Source organism: Aquarana catesbeiana, linkage group LG02 (genome assembly GCF_042186555.1).
Source record: "Aquarana catesbeiana isolate 2022-GZ linkage group LG02, ASM4218655v1, whole genome shotgun sequence".
NCBI classification, from domain to species: domain Eukaryota; kingdom Metazoa; phylum Chordata; class Amphibia; order Anura; family Ranidae; genus Aquarana; species Aquarana catesbeiana.
This window is the reverse complement of record NC_133325.1, coordinates 417,725,568-417,748,243: the sequence shown is the minus strand read 5'-3', so window position 1 is coordinate 417,748,243 and position 22,676 is coordinate 417,725,568.

The window sequence follows — 22,676 nt, the reverse complement described above, 5'->3', positions numbered from 1 at the left end:
TTCAGGTATTCCCCTTATGCGCAAGTTTGAACGTCTGGCTCTATTTTCGTAATCTTCGAGCTTAGTTTGAAGTATTAAATTCTCTTTTTTTAATTGTTCCAATTCTGTTATATTTTCTTGGGTTGTAATTTCAATTTCATCCATTTTTATTTCTAAGGCTGCGGTGCGGTTTCCCAGCTCTCTTATTTCTTTGGTTAGGCTTTTTGTTATTTGGTCTGAGGTTTGTTTTAAAGCCTTATGAAGCATCTTTTCAAATTGTAATAATATTACTGGGGATACTGAGGAGGCTTGTGGAGAAGTTTGTGAGAGGATTTGTTCTGTATCTGACTCAAATGGAGAGTCTTGCTGTGACATTTTCTGTCTGTGAGAGCGCCCTGATGCTGTATCTTGTGAGGTGACTGGAGCTGCTTCAGCTGCAGTGAGTGCCTGTGAGCTTTTTGTGAGGTGATTTTTATTTCTGCCACGGTTTCTTCCCAGTACCATATTTCCTGCCCAAACTTTCACAGTTTGTTCCCTGGGGCAAAAAGGTTCAAATGGATACCTTTTGAGCCTGCAGGCTCCGCTTTGTCCTTCTCTTCTCTCCTCAGCGGTGTGGAGCTCTAACAATGCATGTCTGCTCTGCTAGGCTCCGCCTCCTGCCCCCCAAAAAATCTATTTTAAGCTTTTTGGAAAACATATGGAAGGGTTATCACCCCTGTGACATTTGTTTTGCTGTCTGTGCTCCTCTTCAGAAGATTTCACCTCACTTTCTGTCCCAATGACAAATGTTTTCAGAAAATTTGGGGTTTTTAGTGAAACAAGGATTGGTGATAAAGCATCAGTGGAAAGGAGAAACGTTTTTCCCATATTAACTCTTACAGGAGAGAATTTCCCTTCCTAGGGGTAGATTTCATCTCACTTCCTGTTGTCTCCTTCCGTTTGCAAGTAGGAGTCATTTGTAAGTTGGATGTCTGAAAGTAGGGGCCTGCCCTATATACTCTGCAGAAATTGTGGCCTTAGGTGTTGGTGTTGCCACAACACTGTAAGCCCTCACAGGGCCCTGCTGTGAAATATTAGATCAAGAATTGTAATTATATGCACCTGTTGAACAGGGGCAGTAAAATTGGGCCTTTGGTGGTGGTGGTGCTGGTGCCACAACACTGTAAGTCCTCACAGTTACTTTTGGTGGGCGCAGAAACAGGCCCTGCTGTGAAATATTAGATCAAGAATTGTAATTACATGCACCTGTTGAACAGGGGCAGACAAATTGGGCCTTTGGTGGTGGTGGTGCTGGTGCCACAACACTGTAATGCCCCGTACACACGGTCGGATTTTCCGATGGAAAATGTCCGATCGGAGCGTGTTGTCGGAAATTCTGACCGTGTGTGGGCTCCATTGGACATTTTCCATCGGATTTTCCGACACACAAAGTTGGACAGCGGGAGATAAAATTTTCCGACAACAAAATCCGATCGCGTCAATTCCGACCGTGTGTGGCCTGTTCCGACGCACAAAGTGCCACGCATGCTCAGAAGAAATTCCGAGACGGGACAGCTTGTTCTGGTAAACTTAGCATTCGCAATGGATACAGCACTTTCACGCTGCAATGTTAAAAATGGTTTAATACAGCGCACTCTCTTCTTCTTTATAATGTGACAAGAATTAAGTAGTTTTGCTGCTCATATTCACACACACTTCTCACAAACTTTTATTTGTGTTTTTTTAGTGGGATTCCCTGAATATATTGTTATTAGTTGTCACATCTGACAGTTCTATATTTTTTTTTTTTTTTGGATTTTCAGCCTTTTTTTTTCTTTAATGTTTGGATTTTTTCCAAGGCTGATCTTTGTTCAATGTTATTTTTATTTTTACTCCAGAATATTTTTGGGTGTGTTTTGTGTGTCAAGTTACCCCAACACCATTGATATCTTTTATTATTTAATCTCAAGGAGATTGTTTGGTGTTGGTGTCCCTTGTTCATTTCACATTGTATATTTGAAATGTACCTGAATCCTCACAAACCAACTGTCCTTTTTGAAGTAAAACACATAGGAGAGTATAATTCAAAACAAAAATTCCTTTATTAAGGGATCAGAACCAAACAAAGAGGGAGGCAACACTGGATCGACATGAGAAATTAGCGAAGCCTGGGACCCCCACGGCAGACATCAATTCTTCAACATCAAAATTGGTGGCCTGAGGAGTCCATATGTAAGGGAGGGCAGTCTGGTCCAGAATTCGCAGAGATCCGGATAGCAGCAGATGACATCTGTGTCCCCAGGCTGTGGTACCACAAGAGGCTGCATCTTTTGGCCGACCAGACTGAACCCAGGGCAATCACTGTCTGGTCTTCCTTCCACGCTTCCTTCCGGGCTGAGGCTGTGCAGTTGGAGATGTGGCAGGAGGAGGAGTAGGACCTGGAGGAGGACTGGGAGGACCTGGAGGAGGACTGGGGGGACCTGGAGGAGAGGGAGGAGGAGGAGGAGGACCTGCAGGAGGAGGACCATCCCAAAGGTGTGTCTGAGGTGTCATTTGGCCCCTCATACCTTTCTCAAGAGCCTCCAATATGAGGGCCTCACACATGACTTGTTGGCCCTCCTCCATCCTCTGCATTTTATATTCAATGAAGGCAGCAATGTTCTCCTCCATGGTGTGGGGTGCTCCCAGGACCTCTGTAGCCCTCCAAAAGAATCCTATAGCAGCCTCCTCTAGGGCACTCCTCCTACTGCCACTTTCTCTTTTCAGGGGGGGTGGAGGGACCTGCAGATCAGCCAGCCGGCTCGGCCCGGCCACCTCCTGGCTGAGACTTCCCTGTGTATGAAAAAGGGACATGGTTGTAATGTTTTGCTTCATCAATCCCAATCCTAAATTAGTACTCCCAACTAACATCTAGTTAACATCATTGATTGGACAAGCAGAAATATTTAGAGGAATGCTATACCTGGCTCAATCTGGGCTCCTCCACATGTGGCCTGGAAGGCCCAGGTTGGGCATCAGAAGCCTCAGCCGGGGGGGAAGGAAGCGTGGAAGGAAGACTGGAGAGGGATGGCCTGGGTTCAGTCTGGCCTGCCAGAAAATGCAGCCTGTCGTAGTACAACATCCTGGGGACATAGATGTCATCTGCTGCTCCGGATCTCTGTGAATCCAGGACCTTCTTGCGCTCCCTCAGATATGTGCTCCTCAGGCAACCTATTAATATCTTTAAATAGGTGATGTCTGCCGTGGGGATCACCTGCTTCACAATTTCACACAATTGCACCAGTGCTGCCTTCCTCTTTGCTTGGTTCTTGAAATGGGGGTGTTTAATCTCCCACAGACAGAGCAGCTCCCTTAGCATCTCTAGGAATACTGACATGAAGTCATTATCTTTGAGTAGCATATCCATGTTCACTGCAAGACACAACACAAGACAAAGCCTAATGTCAGACAAAACTCTCCTAATCTTGTTACAATATAGGCCTCAATCTAGAAGCAGTATAGGCACAAGTTTGTCTCTTACCTTCGTTCTTATGATCGGCGCGTCCAATGCTCCTTCCTCCGCTCACAGATCGTACGTAATACGCACGCGTGTTACGCTTTATACACACTGCGCATGCGTGTAACTCCGCCCGCCCCTGACGTTCTTTCTAGTCTATTCCCCGCCCCTTTTCGTTCGGCGCAGTGGGTGAAGAGCACATGGCGGAGTTACAGGAGGTGCATGCTAATTCTAGCAACGAGGAGGAGGAGGAGGAAAGCCCGGATCCGGACATGTCCCGATCCAGAAGGAGACGTTTTAAGGCCACAAATATGTCCTTTGGGGAGATGTTGGAGATGGTCGACATCATGAAGAAGTCCGACTATGACGGAAAGTATGGGCCTTACCCCAACCCCAACATCAGAAAGGCCAAGATCATGGCGAAAGTGGTCAAAAGCCTTCACACGAATTTCGGGGTACGAAGATCGAAAGATCAGCTCAGGAAGCGGTGGTCGGACCTGAAGTTGAGAGAGCCAGAGCAGTACCGAAAGATCCGGAGAGTGCTGCAAAAAAGTAAGTAGTTGTGCTGTGTTCCTATTCTTTCTGTCTTTATTACGTTCGTGCTGCTCCATATGCTTTTATTAATTGTAAAGTTTAAAAGGGCAACTTTAATGTTCATGGGCCCATTATTCGTTCGTATCAAACATTTTTCTTTCGGCCTCTAGAACACCATTGTTTAGGCCATATGCATTTTCCCACATTTTTTTGGGGCCTACTTGGATGCCAAATATTTGTTTGTGTAGATGGGTTTGTTACTAGAATGAAATGCAAACTAGATTGTGTGTAAGGAGAGGACACTGAGCAGCTGTTTTCACATCTGGACACTGGAGCACTAGTGTGGGACCCCAGAACACCATTTTTATTAGGGGGGGCACACAGGTGCTCCAGTGTATACTATAGGTGGGGCTACATCTGTGAAGCTTGTACCAAACAGGTAAAGTGTTGCAGCTTGACAAAGGCCAATAAAAAATATACATCTTGGAACTCTGCTAAAATAGACAATTGTACCCCACTTCCAAGCAATGTTTCCTATTTCTAGTTCTGCCATCAAATATCTGTGTGCTAATTATACCATTTTTGTTTTACATAGGGGAGAAAAGACTCGGAGGACACCCCTCATCCGAGGAGACCAGAGACCCCCTACCTCTGGAAGAAGGTGAAATACCCCAAACCCAAGCTGAGCAGAAGGAAGAAGAAGATGTGGTGGAGATTGGCACCACAACAGGTGAGTGTCTGCGACCACAGGCTCAGGTAAAAGAGATGGATGGTGGCAGATTTTTGGGCCCTTTTTTTTTTTTCTTTATCTCTTTTTAGGTGATCGTGATGTGAGGGATAGAGAACGCTTTACTTCAGAAAGTGCCCAGATCCTGATCGGGGAGATCATGGGGTGTAATGCCGAACTGCAAAACATCCAGCAAAAAATCCATGATGTTATTTAAAAAAATAATAACATCATTGATGTTTTGGGGCGAATTTAAAACCCCACAAAATCACTTTTTGTATTGTGGTTCAATCTTTTAAATTTTTTTGCAATGTTTTGAAAAGCCAAATTTGGAGGATGCACACAGTGTGCCAACATGTGCTATCTGCCATCACGGGAGATCAATGGACGCGTTTTGGGGGTGCAACCCCTTCCTCAATTATAAAGTCACGTTGAGGAAGGGCTTGCTCCCCCAAAACACGTCCCTTGATCTCCCCTGATGGCAGATAGCACATGTTGACATTGGGAAATTTGTGTGCATCTTCCAAATTTGGCTTTTCCAGGGGTGATTTCCCCCCATCTGAACGCTATATCAAACCCAGTTCCTAAATACTGATGTCTGATATAGCCTTCAGGTTTTACCTAATGTGAACTTTGTAAGTTCAAGTTTTTTGGCTTTCTTGTTGGTTTTACACAGGCCTGTTTTATCTGAAATGGACATTTTGAATTTTGCTAATGCTACTGCAAAAATTGTTATACAACAAACATGTTGGTTTGTTTTAAAAACCTTTGGTAAATGCACATGTGATTGTGCAGGTATAAAAAAGTGGCTTACTCAAGAATGTGTGGATTATTGTCTCAACACTACAACACTTTTGGGGTGATGTAATAGCTGTTTTATGCAAAAGTGGGGGTTATTTCCTAAGGGCAAATCCTCTTTGCACTACAAATGCAGTTTCAGTGCAGTTGCAAGTGCACTTGAGGTGAAATGTGTTTTTGCATTTAGGAAATAACAGCCAACAGTGCTTTGTATAAGGTTACCCAATCACGACATTTTCTGCACTCAAAACATTTCTGTCAGGGTCAGCTAAAACAAACACAAGCAGTAAATGTCCACAAAGATTTTCTTTTTTTTTTATTTTAAAAAGGCTTCACATATTGTCTGGCATATTGATAGCCCCCCTACCCGCAAAGAACTCCAGGTAGCGTAACCAGACATCACGGGCACTCAGGGAGGGCAAGCCAGGACGGCCACTTTCAAGCGCCGTCAGTGTGGTTTGATGTAGGATTCCGGCCTCAGGCCCAACTGAGCCAGCATAGTTGGCCGAATGTTTCCGTAAAAAGTTATGGAGAACACAGCACGCAAGTATTATATGGTTCAGTTTATACTCCGCCATATGGATAGGTGTCAGAAATAGGCGGAACCGGCTGGCCAGGATTCCAAATGTGTTCTCCACCACTCTTCGGGCTCTGGCCAGCCGGTAATTAAAAACCCTCTGTTCCGGGGTGAGGGTCCTCATTGGGAATGGCCGCATCAGGTGGTCCCCCAGCGCAAATGCTTCATCAGCAACGAACACAAATGGGAGTCCTTCCACATTGTCCTCTGGAGCTGGCAAGTCCAAGCTGCCATTCTGGAGACACCTGTAGAACTCCGTCTGGGCGATGACTCCACCATCGGACATCTGGCCATTCTTCCCCACGTCCACATACAAGAAGTCGTAATTAGCAGACACCACCGCCAACATCACTATACTATTAAACCCCTTGTAATTATAATAGTACGACCCCGAGTTGGGTGGTGGGACGATGTGGACGTGTTTCCCATCAATTGCCCCTCCGCAGTTAGGAAAGTTCCACCGCTGGGCAAAGTGGGAGGCCACAGTCTGCCATTCCTGTGGCGTGGAAGGAAACTGTTGAGGAAAAAACAATAAACATTACTATTTTTACTCTGAAACATGGCAAGCAGATTAGACACAAACATTATGGGGCAACCTCCGGATAGCATTTATTAAGGGGAATTTAACATGGCCAAAGTATAAGGTACACCTATCATATTCCCCCCCCCCTCTCATGGGCCATTTCTAACATTATGGGGTGTGTGGAAATCTTGGACAGGTAACCCTCTTCACTTCATTGAGAGATGAATGCCTAAATAATGGGTATTACTTGGAACAGCCCCTCCTTAGTTACACTATTGGCAGCCCACTGGACAGGTAAGAAGTGTCATAATACAAAGATATAAATACACATTGTACACATTTGAGGACATTTGGACATTCTGCTATTACCTATCAAGATAATAATAGGATACAAAAACTTTAAACAGTACCATTGTAAAGTATACAGGCAGGCCCTTGCACTATATGCTTTGGGTAATTCAGCCATAAATCTGACCAGTAAAGAGGTAGGTATAGTGTGTATGGGTTTGGCAAAGTCAGCAGATAGATGATTGAGGATAGATAGAGAATTGGGATCAGCTGACTTAGCAGTTGGGGGAGGGAGGGTTACTAAAAATTATTTGGGGGCACCACAAAAAAAAAGCCTCTGGCACTCTGCCTGAATTTAAATCAAAAATAACATTACCAAACATTTTAGGGGGTGTTTGAGGTAAAGCACTACTATGGAGCTGATAAAATACATTGTTAAGTGACTACATGAGGTGAATATAGGGCCAGGAGACACCATGCTGGGGAGGTTATGAAGGGCAAGTATGTATGAAGGACCTAAAATAATAATTACATAAAAATCCAGCATGCATGAGGACAAAGGGGACATTCACAGCATATTACAAGCATGGTAATTAGGGAACGAGGAAAGAAATACAATATATTATCAAACATTAAAGACAATAAAATGTGATATAAAAGGATAAAAATCTTACCTTCATATACTCCTTCTGCATGACCTGTATGATGGCAGAACAGGTCTCTGGGATTTTGATACCCAGAGCCTGGGGGAGATGCCTGTCGAGAACTTCAAGTCCTGCAGACTTCTCCCTGTGGCCAAATACCGCAAGGTAGCGACCAACCTCTGCTCCGGAGTGATGGCTTGCCTCATGCAGGTATCCTGCCTGCTGATATAGGGGGTCAGCAAAGCCAACAAACGGTGAAATACGGGGTCCGTCATCCTGAGAAAGTTCCTGAAATCATCAGGATTATTCTCACGGATCTCACGGAGCAAAGGCATATGACAGAACTGGTCACGCTGAAGCAACCAATTCTTGGTCCATGAACTCCTCCCCACCCTGTTCATGGACTGGACTTGTGTCAAGGTCAGGACCCCAACACCAAGCCCCCGCACAGCACGAACTCTACGAGGAGTACGCATACGAAACATGGCTAGAAAACGGTCGGCTGCTCAGAACGAAGTAACAGAACGCACTGAAGAACAGCAAGGCCTGTGAAGAGCGACCTGAAAAACAGCAACGAGCAGGCAAGATCACACAGAAAACTCTGATACGAACTGACTGCATGCACTGAAGAGCAGATACAAACCCACAAGCACAAACTGAACGGCAGAAAACGATCAGAAAGCCACGAGTCTGAAAAAGCGCGAATCGTCTCTCACCAAACTTTTACTAACACGAGATTAACAAAAGGAACCCAAAGGGTGCCGCGCTTGGTTCTGAACCGGCCTTTTCTAGTCTCGTCGTACGTGGTGTACGTGACCGCGTGGTTGGCGATCGGAAATTCCGACAACTTTGTGGGACCGTGTGTAGGCAAAACAAGTTTGAGCCAACATCCGTCAGAAAAAATCCTAGGATTTTGTTGTCGGAATGTCCGAACAAAGTCCGACCGTGTGTACGCCCTATAAGTCCTCACAGTTACTCTTGGTGGGCGCTGGAACGGGCCCTGCTGTGAAATATTAGATCAAGAATTGTAATTACATGCACCTGTTGAACAGGGGCAGAAAAATTGGGCCTTTGGTGGTGGTGGTGCTGGTGCCACAACACTGTAAGTCCTCACAGTTACTCTTGGTGGGCGCTGGAACAGGCCCTGCTGTGAAATATTAGATCAAGAATTGTAATTACATGTCCCTGTTGAACAGGGGCAGAAAAATTGGGCCTTGGGCACTGGTGCTGGTGCCACAACACTGCAACCCCTCACAGATACTCTAGTTGGAGCGCAGGAATGAGCCCTGCTGTAAAGTATTGCATCAAAAATTGTAATTACACTCCCCTGTTAAACAGGGGCAGAAAAATTGGGCCTTAGGCACTGGTGCTGGTGCCACAACACTGCAACCCCTCACAGATACTCTAGTTGGAGCGCAGGAACGAGCCCTGCTGCAAAGTATTGCATCAAAAATTGTAATTACATGCCCCTGTTAAACAGGGGCAGAAAAATTGGGCCTTAGCCACTGGTGGCGGTGCCCAGAACCAATATGTTTTTACAAGCTATCAGCATGATCATTGAGGAGGAAGAGGATAATCACTCAGCATAACAGGATAGTCACTCAGCATCAGCATAGGCAGTTTTGAAGGGATCTGAGATTTAAAAAAATCAGGTGCTTGGTTGCTGGTGGTGATCCAAGACTGATTCATTTTTATGAAGGTCAGTCGATCGACCGAGTCGGTGGACAGACGCACCCTGTGATCGGTTACAAAGCCTCCAGCAGCACTGAATGTGCGTTCCAAAAGAACGCTGGATGCAGGACAGGCTGACATACTGTGCAAGCTCTGGCCAGTGATCCATCCTCAAGACCCAGTAATCCAGAGGATTTTCGGTGGGAAAGGTGTCTAAGTCAGATCTTGCCCCTAGGTATTCCTGCACCATGTAAAACAGACGCTGGCGATGGTTGCTGGAACCGATCATACCCTGGGGCTGCGGACTAAAAAATTGTCTGAACGCATCGGTCAGACGGCCACCTTCTCCACCGCTCCTTCTGTGACTGACCGAAGCCTCAGCAACACGTTGTGCAGGAACAGGAGTTTGTAACCTCCCAGTCTCTGGGAACGCATTGCACAGACCTTTCTGCAAGGCTTCCCGAAGATGTTTCATCCTCTGCTACCTCTGCTACGGCAAGATAAGGTCTGCAACCTTACCCTTGTAACGTGGATCAAGGAGGGCTGCCAGCCAGTATTGATCCCTCTCCTTGATACCACGAATACAAGGATCCTTCCGCAGGTTTTGCAGGATCAGGGAGGCCATGCAGCGTAGGTTTGCTGAGGCATTTGGTCCAGAGTCCTCTGGGTCACTAAGGACAACATGATCCGCAGCCACCTCCTCCCAGCCACGTACAAGTCCATGGGTTTCTTGGGACTGTAAATGATCCCTTAAAGACTGCTGCTGATGCTGAGTGCCAGGCTCCACCTCCATGCTGACACAATCCTCCTCCTCCTCCTCCTCATCCTCTTCCTGTGTGATAGGCAGGCACGCAGGAACACTGTCTGGATAAAGGGGGCCTTGAGAGCTAAGGAAGTCCTCCTCTTCCTGCCTCTGTTCTGCCTCAAGTGCCCTGTCCATTATTCCATGCAGCGTGTGCTCCAACAGGTGGACAAGGGGGACAGTGTCACTGATGCATGCACTGTCACTGCTCACCATCCTCGTGGCCTCCTCAAATGGTGACAGGACAGTGCATGCATCCCTGATCATGGCCTACTGGCGTGGGGAAAAAAACAAGCTCCCCTGACCCTGTCCTGGTGCCATAGTCGCACAGGTACTCATTGATGTGCAGCCACTGCAGCATGGCCAACGTTGAGTTCCACCTGGTGGGCATGTCACAGATTAGGCGGTTCTTGGGCAGGTTAAATTCCTTTTGGAGGTCAGCCAGCCGAGCACTGGCATTATATGACTGGCTGAAATGCACACAGACTTTCCTGGCCTGCCTCAGGACATCCTGTAAGCCCGGGTACCTGCCCAAGAACCGCTGCACCACCAAGTTAAGGATGTGAGCCAACCAGGGCTCAGTTGTCCCTGTCAGAGGGCGGAGAGGAGGTTGGTGCCATTGTCGCAAACCACCATTCCTGCCTTAAGTTGGCATGGCGTCAACCACCTCTGAACCTGCCCCTGCAGAGCTGACAGAATCTCTTCCCCAGTGTGGCTCCTGTTCCTCAAGCACACCAGCTCACGCACTGCATGGCATCTTTTGGCCTGCGTACTTGCGTAGCCCCTTGAACGCCTACGGAGCTCCACTGGTTCCGAGGATAAAGCACAGGAAGAGGCCATGGAGGAAGAAGAAGAGGAGGGGGTGGAGGAGATAGGTGTGTCAGAATCACCAGTACCGGCATTTTGGAGGTGTGGTGGCAGAACAACCTCCAACACTACTGCACCTTGTCCTGCATCCTTCCCAGCTGCCAGCAGAGTCACCCAATGCGCCGTGAAACTTTGGTAACGTCCCTGTCCATGCCTGCTGGACCATGAGTCAGCGGTAATATGCACCTTACCGCTGACCGCCCTGTCCAGTGAGGCCAAGACATTGCCTTCCACATGCCGGTAAAGAGCCGAAATCACCTTCTGTGAGAAAAAGTGGCGTTTGGGAACCTGTCACTGAGGAACTGCACATTCCACAAATTCAGAAGGGGGCAGAGTCTACCAACTGAAAAGGTAGCAGTTGAAGTGCTAGCAATTTTGCCTGGCTAGCATTCAACCGTTGGGCATGTGGATGGCTGGGAGCGAACTTCTTTCTGCGGTGCAGCAGCTGGGGCAGGGAAATTTTCCTGGTACAATCTGACGTCGGTGTACCGATAGCAGATTGCCCCCAAGTACTTGGCTGTGACACACCTAATTCTACACCTTCATTCATCTCAGTGCAGGTCTCAGAGAGGACTGAAGGTATAGTGGGGTTGGAGATCCCAGCTGATGAGGAGCAAGGAGAGGTCCTCTTTGTTCTTTGGTGTGGGTCTTTTAGGTATGCTTGCCAACGAACTGCATGGCAGGTCAACATATGTCTGGTCAAGCATGTGGTGCCCAAGCGGGAGATGTTTTGGCCACGCAAGATACGCTTAAAACATATGTTGCAAATAGCAGCGGTGTGATCTGATGCACTCATCTCAAAAAAGGCCCACACCAAAGAACTTTTGGAATAACGCGCAGAGACAGCAGCGCCCTGCACATGCGGAGCTCTGCGGTGTGATGCAGTCACATCCTGCACAGCCCACTATGTGCATGGACATGAAACCAACCATCCTCCTTGTCAGCCAAAAAATTAGTATGTACTAGCTAAAGCACATCACAAATAGTGTATATAATTTCATAAACCATAATATGTTACAACCAAAGCAATATATTCAGAGTCCTATTGCTAAAACATAGCGAATATAGCATTTTACAGTGAAGCATTCACTATAGAATTCGCCCCGCTGGAAAATATATCACCATATATAAATCTGACATTTATCATGGAAACAAGCTGATAGAAATAAATAGGTAAAAATATAAAAATATAAAAATTATTATTTACTTTATTCTAAAACCAACAAAACAGGAAAATTATTTATAAATTCCTTAACCCATGTCTATGAGCCAAAGTCATCCAAAGGAATTTACTATGAAATAGGGACAACATCTGAATATGTGTTAAAATTAATTGTCCCAAAAATCCAACAATCCCCATGCAACCAAAAATTACTAATATAATTCCTTTGTTACAGGAAAGGAAGGAGACAATGGTTCCCTGACACATGATTATGTGCTATAGCCGCTCACAGGAACACGTTATAGGCAGGTGCAGCACACAGACATATGTCCAACCAATTCCGTGCAAGGAAGGTGGGGTGCCGAAACTTCGATTGAAAATATTGTACTGGAGGATAGTGGCAGTGTTAGCAGCCCCATTCGGATTGTCCCAAAAACTCAACAATCCCCATGCGACCAAAAAAAATCTACTAATATAATTCCTTTATTACAGAAAAGGAAGGAGACAATGGTTCCCTGACATATTATTATGTGCTATAGTCGCTCACAAGAACATGTTATAGGCAAGTGCAGCACACTGACATATGTCCTACCAATTCCGTGCAAGGAAGGTGGGATGCCGAAACTTCAATTAAAAATATTGTACTGGAGGATAGTGGCAGTGTTAGCAGCCCCATTCGGATCTATGTGAAATCGTACCTCAAAAATGCCTCAAAACAGGGGGACATCTGCTTCCCCCCTTAACTACTATTTATATAGCAGTTTATGTCCCACTCGATGTTGAGGCCCCAGGGGCTGTAGCACTGCATGTCAAATATCCATCGAGTTTCTCTACGCAAAATGTGGCATTTTAAATTATTTCCCCTCCAGTGAGGGGTATATTTCTCGATGGCAATGACTTTTAGGAGGGACGGATCTCGATTATGAACTTGGCGAAAATGCCATGAAACACTATGTCCAATAAATCCTCTCCTGATGTTGGACAAGTGTTCGTCTATTCTGATTCTAAGGACACGGGTGGTCCTACTGATGTACTGGAACCCACATGGGCAACTAAGGAGGTATATTACCCCTATAGTTCCACATGTGATGAAGTCCTTGATATGGTAGGTCTTAGAAGTAACAAATGATGTAAAAGTAAACTTTTCAACGTTTGTGACGATCTACAGACCGCACAGCCTTTGCAAGGAAAAAAGCCTTTCAAATGGCCAAACATTTGTACCTTCCGGGGAGGGTCAATAACACTGGGTGCCAAAAGGTCCTCAAAAAGGATAATTACCTGAAGGAGATGGAGCTCCTATTATCAGATAGGAATACATACACTATCCTAAACAAAGATCCAGAAGACAAATATAAAAAATTCCTTAGAAATATAGTCCAGGGTGGTCATAGGAAGGGGATTATTAATGCTAAGGAATGTGAATTTTTAATTCCATTGGCACCGAGAACACTCATAATATATTATATTCCCAAAATTCATAAAAAACCTATACAGCCCCCAGGGCGTCCCATAGTAAGCGGCATAGACTCCCTGACATCAAGGGTAGGAAAATTTGTAGATCATTTTTTGCAGCCAGTTGTGAATAAAACCTCGGCCTTTCTGAGGAACTCTATGCAGATCATAAAGGAAGTGACTGAATACACAGTGGAGGATGACGTTTTGCTGGTCACCGCAGACGTGGCCTCCTTGTACACTATTATACCCCATGAACTTGGCTATAAAGCTGCAGAATTTTTTCTTAAAAAAGACCTCTCGCTGAAATCCTCTAAGTTGGAATTTATTCTAACATGTTCCTGTGAGCGGCTATAGCACATAATCATATTTCAGGGAACCATTGTCTCCTTCCTCTTGTTTGTAATAAAGGAATTATATTAGTAGTTTTTGGTTGCATGGGGATTGTTGGATTTTTGGGACAATCCGAATGGGGCTGCTAACACTGCCACTATCCTCCAGTACAATATTTTCAATCGAAGTTTCAGCATCCCACCTTCCTTGCACGAAATTGGTTGGACATATGTCTGTGTGCTGCACCTGCCTATAACGTGTTCCTGTGAGCGGCTATAGAACATAATCATGTGTCAGGGAACCACTGTCTCCTTCCTTTCCTGTAACAAAGGAATTATATTAGTAATTTTTGGTTGCATGGGGATTGTTGGATTTTTGGGACAATTAATTTTAACACATATTCAGATGTTAATATATATGTATGAATGGGGTAATGGCGCTCCCTGACGAGTAGTTGGGCAGGTGAGTAATATAGGGTACCAATAATAATTGGAATCAATATACAAACTACACGGCGAGTAGACCCGCCTGGGTGAGTTGCATAAATAAATAAATGCCAAACAACCGCGGAGTAACAAATCTCCCTCCGCGTTCGTGAATGTGCAAATAAAGGATTTAGAAATAAATAAATCTTCGAAATTAATATAAATTAAAAGTGATTGTGTTGGTAGAGATACCTACCCTTTTTAAACATAATCCGTGTAAGTGCAACCGTGAATGGTGCTTAATTAAGTATGTCACTCATAAGCATGTGCACACTCCAAACATATATAATACTATGCCTGTGCCTAAACCAAGTGTTGATACCTCAAAGAACATAGGTACCAATAAACTATTACATAACTTTACAGTTAGATGTATGTTACTTGAACACCCAAGCACACATTAGGCTTCTGCCAAATTATAAATCCTCAAACATGTGCATTAAACAAAGTGCATTAAACAAAGACATATAAACCTTAATTAATATTTTAATCACTTAAAAAGTGTATATGAGCAGTCCGCAAATATTAACCAGTCCGTAATTGTGAAGAAAATCTTGCGTGAATAAGCAACCCAGGAATAAACATTAAAATAACTTTAAGTTGTGACTTGAGTGTATTCAACATCCTTGGTGACTTAGTGCTCCCCCTCAAGGATCCCCACTCACCAGATCCATTCACCCCAAAGGGGTAATTCGCATATAATGGTAATCTTTACGATCTCCCTGCCGGCGTGGTGGATGGATTTCCCAGGAAGGTCCTCAGCATGTGTAGAGTAATGGCTCTTAGTCACTCATATAGAAAGAAAAAGAAATAGTGGACTCCCATAGTGTAGTAGTAAAAAAATATATATTTATTCCAACGTAAAAAACTTCCAGTTAAAAAAACTATAGTCCAGGTCAGCTGGCTATAGTAGTAAGCAGCGAAGACTTATTTAAAATTAAAATCATAACATAGGCCTAGGTAACAGCCTAAACAATGCCTAGCATAACCGCTCTCATAATTAGAAAAATTCCCCGGTCGGGTAGCCCGTAACACAAGGTGGAAGTGAACCGAGCGTTTGCGTTCCACCTGCATTCCACCGGCCTTCTGAGCGGAAATTACGTAGCGTGCGTTGCGCTGTCGTACGCGTTTCGTCATAGACTTCCTCAGCGACCGGTGCCCAATTGTGGGCTAATCGATGCCATGTAGATGCAGTCTAGGCATTCGGCGGGTGTGTTGTGTAGTCTCGGTCCGAGGAACAGCTGACCGCGCTGGAGGACGTGAGTGATGGACATGTCAATACGTTTCGTGCTCCTAACTGGGCACTTCATCTGGTCCAGATGAAGTACTCAGTTAGGAGCACGAAATGCGTTGACAATTTGATGCCCTAGACGCTGGATGGTCCCCCTCCTCCCCTCCCCATCAGCCGTGCAGCTTCTACTACCACTAAGATGACATCGTGTTACATTACAAGCCATGTCAGCAGCGCCAGCCTGAGCTCTTGAGATTTGAGCCCTCTGCTGGTCATAGCCGCACAAGACAGCATAGGAACTGCTTTACTTCACGCAGACGTGTCCATCACTCACGTCCTCAAGTGCAGTCAGCTGTTCCACCAGCGGGATCATCTCGGCGCATGGGACTTTCACGGCTTTGACCTGCAACAGGAGATCTCTTTTTTTTTAAGCAACAGAAGGGGTAATAAGCCTAGGATCCACCATACTGTCTATGCTTCTATATGCTTTTGTCTCAGGAACGAACAGCCCAGTCTCCCCAATGCATACACATGGGATGATCACATGATGAAATTTTAGGAGATCTGAAGACTTAGACATACCCTGCTTTCGCTTACCTTGCAGTAACCTTAGCCCCATTAGCACAGCTTTCTATGTGTGCACCGCAGGATCGTCTGTGCATTTGGCTTGTCATCAGCTGCAGCATTACTTTCACTTTCACTCCATACAAGCCTACACTGCATCTGCACGGCATCGATTAGCCCACGATTGAGCACCAGTTTATACGGACTTTTGCTTTGGATTTGTTTTAGTCCATTCACCATACCACCCAACAAGGAGTTCATTTCCCCAATTTAGATCCTCAGGTTCATTGCATACCAATACCTTGAGACTGTGGGTGTCTATGTGAGGGTGGGGGGTTATAGTTAGGGGTAGCACACCAGTGTTGTTGTTGTTTTGTTTTTATATTCAACATTGTTTTACATTCATGTCCACAGTCTTTTTTCGTGAATTGTTATCCACATACATTTGATATCGCGAGGGACCACGCATGTGGGCTCCTTGTCTCCCCCTCTACTTTTTTAACAATTGTCTCCATGCTTTTTCTAAATAAAGGTTTTCTATTTTGATCATAATTACGTGGTTGCTTCTCCTCTTTGTTAGCATTCCAGGGGGTGTGGGAGGGTATTCCCTCTTCCCTCCCCCCCCCCCCCTTTTTGTTTATTTTGTTCAGTGTTTTTTGCTACATGGGAGGTAGCCCGTCCTTAGGACGAATCGTTTTTTGATCATATGATATTTAACCAATTATACTAGACACGAGTTGATAGCTTATATGAAAGGCAGAAATTGCTCACTGCCCACAGAACCCCTAGCAACCTTTAACGAATCTAGGGTTCTACGGAAACCGGATTGAGAATGACTGCTTTAAATAAAGCTTGTTTAGAAAAACAGTTAAATGAGACAGCAGTACCTATCAGTATAAGCAAGAAACTGCTAAGCTAATGTAAGTGTTTGACTTCTGGAATATTACTGAAATACCATTTGATTGTTGATATTTCACTTGGTACTTTTAGCAAATCTGCAGAGCTGTGCTTACCTTTCAGACTAATGTTCTTTTTGAAGAAAGTGCTCAAAATCAAGACTATTTGACTCTGGAGGGAAAGAAGCGATAACTCCTGAAAAATCATTTACTATATTTGACTGGAAACCCAATAAAAAAGTATCAGTAAATACCTATTTGTCATCTGCATCCAAAAAGCTGTGAATTTAATATAGTATCATCCTATCCCTCCACTTTTATATTGCTGATCCGCAGCTCTTTCAATTTTCCATTTAAGCTGTAGCAAGCATGGCAATGGCTCCTGTGGAATATAAAGCTTAGCTATTGCATTTCCTCAAGGGTTTTTCACATAAAACACTGATCTGCCTGTCTGGTAATTTACAAGTTCCCTGTACTTTATAAGGAATCCTACAGTATATTGCCAGGTTACAGCACTTGATAGGAATACTACTTCATCAATGAAGCAGTATAAAAAGCACTACAAATTCCTTACCTTAATACATGACATATGCAGTATCATAAGCTTGGTTTACCGGTAGTAGGGTTTTGTAAGGGCAGTTCCAATTCCCTACTTTTAAAGGGAAACAATAGGTCTTTGTTCACTGTATATGTACAGTGGCAAGAAAAAGTAAGGGAACCCCTTGGAATTAAATGTTTTTCTGCAGTAATTTGCCATGAAATGTGATCTGATCCTCATCTAAGTCCCAACAATAGACAAACACAATATGCTTAAGCTGATAACACAAACTTTTCTAATTTCTAGTGTCTTTATTGAACACACTCATTAAACATTCCCAGTGCTGGAGGAAAGGGTAAGTGAACCCTTGGAGTTAATGGCTGGTCGAACCTCCTTTGGCAGCAATGACTTTAACCACTTCCCACCCGGCCACTGCACATAAACGGCCGGGTGGGAGCTCTCTCCTTCTGAGTGGACGTTCAAGAACGTCTCTCAGAAGGAGTGGGATCGCGCGCTTGTCCCCCACATATGTCCCAGTAAAATCACATGTCCCAATGTTTATCTGCACACATATGTCACCTGCGCACATCTGTACATGATCATTTGCACACATGCGTCCGTGATCACACGAACCAATTATTATACACTTAACAGGATTTTTTTTACCAAAAACATGTAGCAGAATACGTTTTGGCTTAAATTTATGACAAAATTTGATTTTATTGGATTTGTATTAAAATAGAAAGAAGAAAATATTGTTTTTTTTTCCAAATTTCCGCTATTTTTTTGCTTATATCGCAAAAAATAAAAAACAGAGTCGTGAATAAATACCACCAAAAGAAAGCTCTATTTGTGTGAACAAAATGATAAAAATTTAATTTGGGTACAGCGTAGCATGACCGCGCAATTGTCATTGAAAGTGTGGGAGCGCTGAAAGCTGAAAATTGGTCTGGGAAGGAGGGGGGTGAAAGTGCCCAGTATTGAGGTGGTTAAAGGCTAAGTTCACCTTTTTTTTCTAAATCCTAGCTCCTCTATGCACCAATATAGCATTCATGTACGTTTTTTGCAAAAATATCAAATCTTTCCATAAAATCTACAGACACGTATCTTACTATCCTCCATCCATGATTCAAAACGTATCTATTGTTTCTGTCTTACTTCCTTACAGACTGTAGGTCATGACAGAGGAAGGAGTTGACCAGCTGATCTCATTAGCACACATCCTGCATCACCCACCCTCGCTTTCCCAGCTGCATGTTTTTAAATTAAATGCAATCAATCAGTGATCACCCTTCTCACTAAATACACAATCAGATTGCATAGTGTATAGCCATCTTTATACAAGTACATAGAAGGTAGTGGACATAAACACTCAGCTGTCAAGTGTCAAGTCCCTATCACATCTCTGTATAGCCTGAACTCGCATTCCCAAATGCGTTTCTTTTTTTTTTTTAGCAAGGGGGGAAAGGTGTTTTAGAGCATTTTCACTCATCACACATAAGGCAGCCCATCCACCTGAATGTGCTGCCCTACACACAGCAATCGCCCCAAAGAAGCTTCCGGACTTTTTTTTTTTAGAGCGGAGCTTGGTGCCTTTTTTACTGCGATTTTTGGTGCAGGGCATTTCTGAAATGCAAGGAAACACACAGATGTGAATGGAGCCTCATTATTCTTGTGTTATCGCACCAATTTCACTTTCAGGCCCCATTTACATGTAGCATAGTGGGAGCGAACCTTTTTGTGGCTCCTTTTTCCTGTGACACGCATAGGGCAGCCCGTTGATTTAAATGGGCTGTGCTATATGTGGCTTATGGGACATGTTGGCATTTTGTGGGTTGTGTGTTTTTAACTGTGTTTTGCAGCATTTGGCACTCCTTTTTTCACAAGGCAAAATGTGTGTTTGCTTCTGTGTTTGGTGTGTCGTTAACAATTAATGGCACTGAAAGCGTATAAAGGTGGTCATACACTATACAATCTGATTACAATCTCCTTTAGATTTACCAAATTTATAAAATAGGAGGAAACACCTATCTAGCCAATCACTCTGTATCCAATCAGGCAGGCCCTTGCACTACATAATTGATGTCAGATCTAAAGGAGATTGTGCAATCAGATTGTATAGTGTATAGCCACCTTTATACACTTAAAATTACTAGTTGCACTTTTAGTGCCATTTTTTTTTTTTTTTTTTTTTTTAAAGGGGTAATTTTTTATTGTTTTATAAACAGTAACAATAAATGTTAAGCAGGTTCACAAGGCACATCAAATATTGCATTATTCAAGGTTCAGTACAGTGGACAGGTATACAGATTGACCTTATATAGTAATACACACAGTACATCTTGCATTATATTACATTGTCTCTATCAAGAGGTAGGTATGGGGAGTTGCAATATCTTTAAACCAGTGTTGTGTTCACTGATTAAGCAGGGGGTATGGTACTCTCTGAACTCACCCATGAGTTCCAGATTTTTGTGAATTTTTTGGGGCATCCCCTTGCCTCGTATGTCAGCTTATATAATGGTATAGCTTGGTTGACAATAGTTAGCCAGAGTTTCACGGTCGGGGTCGTACTAGATTTCCAATGCATGGTTATTGTTTTTTTGGCGTAAAACATCACTATACGTATGAATGATTGAACATGTTTGGATAACTCTTCATCATCGATATATCCTAGCAGACATCTAAGAGGATTACAGATATTTGGTATATTGGCTACAGTGCTGATAAGGGCCGTAACCTCTGACCAAAATTGCCGTATCGGCGTGCATTCCCATAGTAAATGGAAGAACGTGCCCTCAGCCATCCCGCATCGAGGACATAGAGAGTCGGGTGCTCTCTTTAGTTTAAATAGTAGTCATGGTGTGAAATATGCTCTGTACAATAATTTGGTCTGGATCACTTTATCTCTAGAAGAGATGACAGAGGGGACCTGTACGGGTAAAATTTCCCCCCAAATCTCCTCCGTCAGCTCAGGTATGTCCAATTTCCATTTATGTTGAATAGCAGTGAGCCTAGAAGTAGTAGAGTGTAGCAGAGTCTTATAATAAAACGATATAAGTTTGTCGTGTGAGGGGTCAGTCAGTAGGAGTTCAAGTTGAGAAGGCTGCATCTCTGTATTGCGAAGCCCAAATTGTGCCGCTGCAGTATGTCTTATCTGTAAATACTGGAAGTATGCCGTGTGTGGAAGCCCATAATCCCTCTGAAATTCTGTAAAAGATCGGAATGTATTGTCTAAAAACAGGTGTGCTATAGTTTTAACCCCTTTTTTTGCCCAATATCCCCCGTCAGTTCTCTGATTAAATTCAGGTAAGTTTGGATTTCCCCATAATGGAGCATTAGGAGACAAGACAGCTCTAGAGCTAGGGGGTAGCAGTTTAGATATTTTAAAGATCTGTATTGTCATGGCTAGAACCTTTACTCCCTCTCTCCCCCTTAGTGACATGCGATGTATTAGGTTTTGGAGGGATTCGTATGAGGTGAGGATGGCTGCCTCCAGAGCAGTAGCCGCATTGTTGGCCTCTGGGAAGAACCACCAATGGGCATGTGCTAGTTGTGAAGCAATATAATACGTTTGAAGACACGGTAGCGCCAGTCCCCCCTCTAGGGTGGGCAATTGCAAGGTATGTTTGGCAATCCTCACTACACCACCCCTCCATATAAATTGGGTGATTATAGAATCTATTTCCTTAAATTTGGCTTTTGTTACATAAATTGGTGAGTTGCCCAGAACGTAAAGGAATCTCGGGAGGTATATCATTTTAAAGATATTTATTCTTCCTAGGAGTGTAAGTGGGAGGTTATTCCAGGTTTTCAATGTATTTTTCAGTCTACTAATGAGAGGGTCTAAATTAATCTTGGCATAGGAAGAGATAGGTTGTTCAATTAGTACCCCCAGGTATCTAAAGCTGTGAACTATTTGTAGTGGGCAATCTTGAGGTAGTTCTACTTGAGTCTCTCGGTCAATCTGGAACAATAAAGATTTATCCCAGTTGACCTGAAAGCCTGAAAAATGGCCAAACCGTCGGATGATTTCCAGCAGGGCTGGGAGTGACGACTGGGGGTCCTCCAAATATATCAACATGTCGTCCGCATACAAGGACACCTTTTCTTCCAGGCCCCCAGTCATCAGTCCCCTAATTTCCCCACTGGTTCTCACCAATGCTGCCAGGGGTTCTATTGCTATTGCAAACAGGAGTGGCGACAATGGACACCCCTGTCTTGTACCTCTCTTTATCTGGAAGGCCCTTGATACAGATGCGTTCACTCTCAGTCTAGCAGTAGGATTGAAATAAAGGAGGCGTACCCACTGTATAAAAGTAGAGCCAAACCCAAATTTGGCTAAAACTTCAAACAGATATGGCCATTCGACTGAATCGAAGGCCTTGTGAGCATCTAAAGCCAGGACAGCACGGGTACCAGTTTTGTCATGGATTGCCTGCAGATTAGTATATAGCCTACGTAAATTAATAGAGGTTGACCTTCCAGGTATGAACCCTGTTTGATCCGCCCCCACAATAGTCGTAATCACTGCATTTAATCGTTTAGCAAGTATTTTAGCTAAAATCTTCACATCAGTGTTAATAAGTGAGATTGGTCGGTATGACTCGCATAAGAGGTGATCCTTATGAGGTTTGGGGATTAACACTATCAATGCTTCTGACATGGAAGGTGGCAACCGACCTGTTTTAATGGCAAAGTTATACATCTTTAATAAATGAGGTATTAGCAGGTCCCTAAAGTGCATGTACCACTCAATAGGAAATCCATCAAGGCCTGGAGTTTTGTGTCTAGCAAAAGATTTGATTGCGTCTCCTATTTCGTCAACCGTCAATGGGGCGTCAAGTGTGATTGTCTGAAGTTCTGTTAGTTTGGGGAGTGAAATTTCGGAGAGGTAGTCATCTAGTTCCACTATCGTATAGTGAGCTCTGGTTGTATATAGGTTGGAATAGAACTCAACAAACGCTTCTACAATATCACTGCTCTGCTCCACTATTATGCCCGCCGAGTTTTTGATTCTGGGAATATTGCATGGTTGATATTCTGGTCTGGCTATGTATGCTAATAACCTACTATTACTATTTTTATCTCCAAATTCAAATATCCGCTGACTTTGATATAGGAGTTTTT